General features: G+C 44.1%; 1 long non-coding RNA gene across 1 annotated transcript; it reads left to right on the top strand.

Moving 5' to 3' along the window:
• Positions 1-2,914: 2,914 nt before the first annotated feature.
• On the top strand, positions 2,915-3,664 carry LOC124630691. Its single transcript, XR_006984440.1, has 2 exons — positions 2,915-3,155; positions 3,223-3,664. It is a non-coding gene; the product is annotated as an uncharacterized LOC124630691 (long non-coding RNA).
• Positions 3,665-5,703: the final 2,039 nt, after the last annotated feature.

The following is a 5,703-nucleotide window of genomic DNA, read 5'->3' as shown; positions in this document are numbered from 1 at the left end:
ACTCAAAGTTAGGTTTTACTTCTTTGGGTTGCTCAAAATTAGGTTTCGCTACGTTGGCTTGCTCAAAAATAGTTTTCACTACTTTAGGTTGCTCAAAGTTGTGTTCGAATATTGTACGTTGCACAAAATTAGGTTGCTGGGAGTACATAACTTTGCATTACAGACCTATGTTCGGTTTCAGGACGTTAGGACTTACTTTCTCAGGTTCCAGTAGGAGAAGGTCAGGTTTTAGATGTCATTAGTTTGTTTGTAAGAAGGTTAGACCACTGTAGGGAACCGCATATTGCGTTTGTGTAGTTAACATTATGTTTAACTTCATCTTACTTTTGAAAGCTTATGTGTCATAAAATTGAGTTATGTTCACTCTGATAGTTAATTTGTGATAGATATATGTGACAAAACATGTGCTTTCTTATCGGGCCTGTAGAGTGCGACTTTTGTGTACCAATTTCGGCAAACCAAACGTTATTCACGTTTGGTTCACGTTTGTTATTTGACACGTTTAGGTAAAATCAGTTTTTCGACCAAAACTTTAACATTGTGCTATACTTTCCTATAATACATGTACCACTGGATAGCTTTCGGCGAGACGCTTTATTTGACACCACTCACGTTGCGATATCTTTTACGAAACGTCAAAAAATGCAGGTGTGTACAGGGCAGGTAAATTTTGCCTCACGGTCATATTGTGATTAACGCGTTTTGAATGAAATTTGACTCGAAATGGCTTGTAGTTGCCAGCATAAACATCTCTTGTTGTAACAAAACTCTCATAGTCGTACCGGGGAGTGTCAATGTCAATGCGAGTGTTTTGATATGGGTGCTAATTAAACAGGCTTCTTTTTAATATCAGTATTCGCCCCCAAAAATGTATGTTGCCTTCTAAATTACTAAGTCAGCCACAATTAACGAGCATCTAAATAATACTATCTTAGCCACTAGTTATCTTCTAAATAAACCACTTTTTACTTAACTTACTTTAAGCTTGAAATTGAGCCCGCAGTTAAAAAGCAACTTTGCAATTGGTGAGGCGTGTAAATAGCCTCATTGGGGAAAGATAATAAAAAATTAATGGATTTAATTGGGACAAAGGACAATGGGCGATTCTGGTCCAAATGTCCACCACGAACGAGACCTATATGGCTAGATAGCCCGGTAAATATAGAACATTTTTTGTTATGAAAGTAGAAAAAAATATAATGCCAGAAAAAAGTTATAAGAAAATCAAATAAAACATTTTATAGATTTTTTCAATTTCATTTTATCAATTACTTTTCGTGATGTTCGATTTTCGTACTTTCTGTAACTTCTGACAAAATAGAATTGTTCATTATTAGAGAGAAGACACCACCAGTTACATCAAACTTTCTTAGATCCAGGTACCGATGAGTATATTCAAGTACTTCTGGCGCCTCAATTGGTTAGTGATTCGTACATACATCGGGCAAAAAATATGGGCTGTTTATATGCAAATGTGTCTTACTCATCTTAGTTTTAGATAAAGTGCGGAAATGGAAGTGGAATAAAATAAAAAATAATAATGATAACATACAAAAACTACCGAAAATTAAGAATACATTTTTGGCTATAACTTTTTTTTGGCATTGTTTTTTTTTTACTTTAATTCTTAGTAAAAGTTACTCTAAATTAAGTGGACTATTTAATTATATAAGTCTCGTTCGTGGTGGACATTTGGACCAAACTTCATATATTCTTGCCCAATCTCCTTTAAAAGGTGGAATAGAGAAGTGCGGGATGCGGGAGCGGTGATTTCAAATCTTGAAAATCGAATGCGGGAAAAACAATATGGCGGTGAAACTCAAATCGTAATTCATTTAAATCCCTGCAACTATTTGCAGCAATAAAGCCCACGTACCTTGTGCATCCAGGGACCTCACTTAGAACCAGCGAGATGTGAAGATGCCTCGTTCCAGGGCGCGTGGTCGCGGTAAGGGCTGCCGGCCGGCGAGCTAAATCTAGGTTCATCCACCGGTGGACTGGTTAAAACTCGTGAAATCAGCAGTGCACTATAAGTCCGCGATGTCTTCTAGCAGCAGGTTCAATTATTACACGAGAATCTTCAGGAAATCACATATTGGGAAATAATGACGCGGAGCGGTGTGTATTCGACACAATGCGAATGGCGGCGGGAGAAGTACTACGTCCGTCCTTGGCGGTGGCCAGACGCAACACTGCTAGTAGCTTGTTGCGAGTATCTTCTAGAACACTCGATACGAACCAATGGGCGCTGCGGTAGCTAGTATTGTCGTTCGGATATCATCACCAGAGACTCAATTGGGTTATTATAAATATGAAAATGATCGAAATAAAGTTTTAAGTTGCGGGAAAAATAACTTATGTATTCAATTTATTATTGAATAAATATTTGCATTGAAAAAAAAAAACATTGACGCTTCACCAGTGTACAAAGTACAGTTTATTGATGTCAATCGCGCGCGCAGTCAGCAGTTCCACACTGACCCAAATACTTAGTTATAATATTAAAATTATTATAAAGTTAGTTAACGATCGGTCACCAACCAAGCCGCGTTTGCTCATACCATTAACCATTAACATTTTAACAACCAATATACCATATTTCCACCATTCGAGTTTTACTATTTATTTGTTGGATTTACGCCCAACAACCAGCACTCTTTTATAACAAATAACTATTAAGCTGTATTTAATTTGTTTAATAAGTATGTATTTGTTTGAAAAGTCTTATCAAGATTGTCACAAATGGAGTATTGCACACGATGTTCTAAATTCAAATCACTTTGCCGCTCTAGAGGATAAAAACGGTTTTTGCGCTCAGATATCAAAGGGTAAAGGGTAAGGGTCTTTCCGAGCCCGCGGTTAAAAAGCAACTTTACACTCTTGTATAACAAATAACTATTATAATATAAAATGTTGCTATTTGGGTTTCTAGTCTTTGTCATAAAAATCCTAATTGGAAATCTTAGGTATGTAGCGAGTTGCGTATCATCACTGCGGTTGGGTTTTCGTGAACCATAATTAATAAGTTAATAATGCATAAAAGTAAATGAAGCAAGAGATTACTGTGATCGAGTAGGCCATTAGCGGCGTATATATGGAAGAGGAACGCGGCTCCGGCACTCAGTCACTGATCGAGCTGCACAATGCTGAAACACGTAAGTACTGGCTGTGTTATTGCATTATCTGAGGACTGGGCACAGTGACGAGTGCGGCGTGTTGCAGGCGAGCTTGTTGCTGCTGCTGCTGGCGGCGCTGCTGAGCAGCTCGGCGCTCGCTAAGCCCTACCTCGGCCTCGGCCTCGGCCTGGGGGGCCGGCTCGGCGGGCTCGGCGGCTACGCTGGACTGGGTGGCTACGGCGGGCTCGGCGGCTACGGTGGGCTCGGCGGCTACGGTGGCTACGGCGGTTATGGAGGCTACTATTAGTAATTGATTATAATAGAACGATGTAATTTAGGTTTTGGCAATTTAGCACATACCGGGGGTTCCGTACAATGTGGTTCTCATAAAAATCTATATCGTTCTGAACCTTTGAATAACAGTCGTTAGTTTTGAGTACCTACGTGTAAAAGGGTTTGAGTAGACTTGTTCCGTGACGATGAAGAGTTTGGTAGCCTAATTAAAAATATTGTCAAAATCAATAATTACAATTTCGAAATAATAATAATGGTTGTTTTAATCGTTTGTTACACAAGAATGCTCTCAAGATTGCTCATGAACCGAGCGCTCAATACCTATTGATAACGAGCAAGCTAAGGATTCTAGAATTCGAGTTCGAGGTGAAAAATCTTTGCATTTGAGTGAAACACGTAATTTTTCATCTCTCTTGAAGAATTAATTAAGTCCAAGTTAAGTTCTAATCACAATTAAATAGGTTGTTAAGATAAATTCGCCACCATGGTGACATCTTACCAGCGACATATGTATACACCCATATTATACTATGGTCGCAAGTGAAGTGTGAGTGCACTGCGATGTGTCGTTACATTGACGTGATACAGTCACGTCACCTAATGTTACATACTATAATATCAATTTCGCGTTATTAGTAATTGAAACACACATTATTTTGTCATTATGTTTTATTGACTATGAAGGTAAATAACAATATCACATATATTAAATGTTTTAATCTAGCAAAATATATACGATTTATAGGTAATATTTTATAGTAATTTCAACTTAGAGGTAGTAGTACATAGGTAATCTTATTGCCGTCGCAGTCGATTACATTTGTTATAGGTATCATATCATGATTTCAAAACTTGCACGAAAATGAGATAACATTCGAAACAATTCTAAATTGATTAAATTTAAACGCAGTTTTGATGACAATGCCGCAATAAATGAAACTTCACCTAACTTTGCACGTGTGCACATTCTCAGTCTTGAGCCTACATAGATACTTATAAAAAATAATCAGAAAAAATCCAGTACTTTAGCCGAAATAGATTTTTGTGTAATTTTTCTTTGCTACTTACACGTTAATAATAATGGCGCCAAAAAAGCAAGTTGCTACAAAACGTCTTCACAGGTTGGTGAAGCAAACATAATTATCGGTGTTCTACTTCGTGTCAAATGTTATACCAATTATTTTGTTTGAAATGTTCACTTATTTGTCTGTGATAAAACATGCGACAAAACACTCTACTGTTTAGAAAGGTTCTAATTATTCGTAAGAAATGGTATCGTCCGTGTTTTGTTGTCGTATTTATTGTCGTATTGTCATCAATACTTGTCAAAATAAAACGACAGATAATGTTATGATTATCGAAAGATGCGGATGGCCGCGGTCGCTTAATATATATTGAATGGCACACGAATTACAATAGCATCCTCTCGAGCTAGGGCAGGCTCAGGAAGTAGAACGCGAGGAACGACAGCGCGTAGAACATGCTGCTCAGCGCCAGCATCGCCCGCAGCGTGGCCCGCAGGCGCCGCCCCCCGCCCCGCCCCTCGCCCCGCCCCCCGCCCCGCCCGCCGCGGTACAGCACCGCCTGCGCGCCGTTGTTGTACCGCTCCGTGTTCAGCACTTTGCGCGCCAGCGCCATCGAGTCCGCCTTGTCGTCCGCCTCCGCCGGCGCCAGGTTGGCGCTCAGCCGCCACGCCTTCGCTCGCATCGCCTCCCACTCCTGGTCCTCCTCCAGCGCGAACTGCGGCCGCGCGGCCTCCGCCACCGGCGGCGGCGGCGCCGGCCCGCGCCGCACCGCGCCCGCCGGCGCCAGGCGCGGCCACGTGCCGGCCGCCGCCTGGCGCCAGCCCAGCGCGCGGCGCCGCGGCTGCGGCTCGGGCGGCGGCGGCGGCGAGAAGGGCGCGTCGCTCAGCAGGCGCAGCAGGCGCGGCGCGGGCGCGCGGCGCGGCGGCGGGCGGCGCGCGGGGCGCGGCGGCGGCAGCTGCAGCAGGCCGGCGCGCGGCGCCTGGCGCGGCGCGGCGTGCAGCAGCGGCAGCACGTGCGCGGGGCGCGGCTGGCGCGGCGCGGGCAGGCGGCGCGCGCACAGCGGCAGGCCGTAGCGGAAGTAGCGGTCGCTGTACACGACGGTGGGCAGCGCGCCGCGGCGCGGCAGCAGGTTGTAGATGGAGGCGGACAGGCGGCGCGCGGGGCGGGCGCGGCGCAGCAGGCGGCGCAGGCGCGCGAGGCGGGAGGGGCGCAGCGGCTCGTAGGGCGCGGCGTACAGCGGCGTGTCCGCGTGGCGCAGGCGGCGCGGG

Source organism: Helicoverpa zea, chromosome 5 (assembly GCF_022581195.2).
Source record: "Helicoverpa zea isolate HzStark_Cry1AcR chromosome 5, ilHelZeax1.1, whole genome shotgun sequence".
NCBI lineage: Eukaryota > Metazoa > Arthropoda > Insecta > Lepidoptera > Noctuidae > Helicoverpa > Helicoverpa zea.
This window is presented reverse-complemented; position numbering and strand designations above follow the sequence as displayed.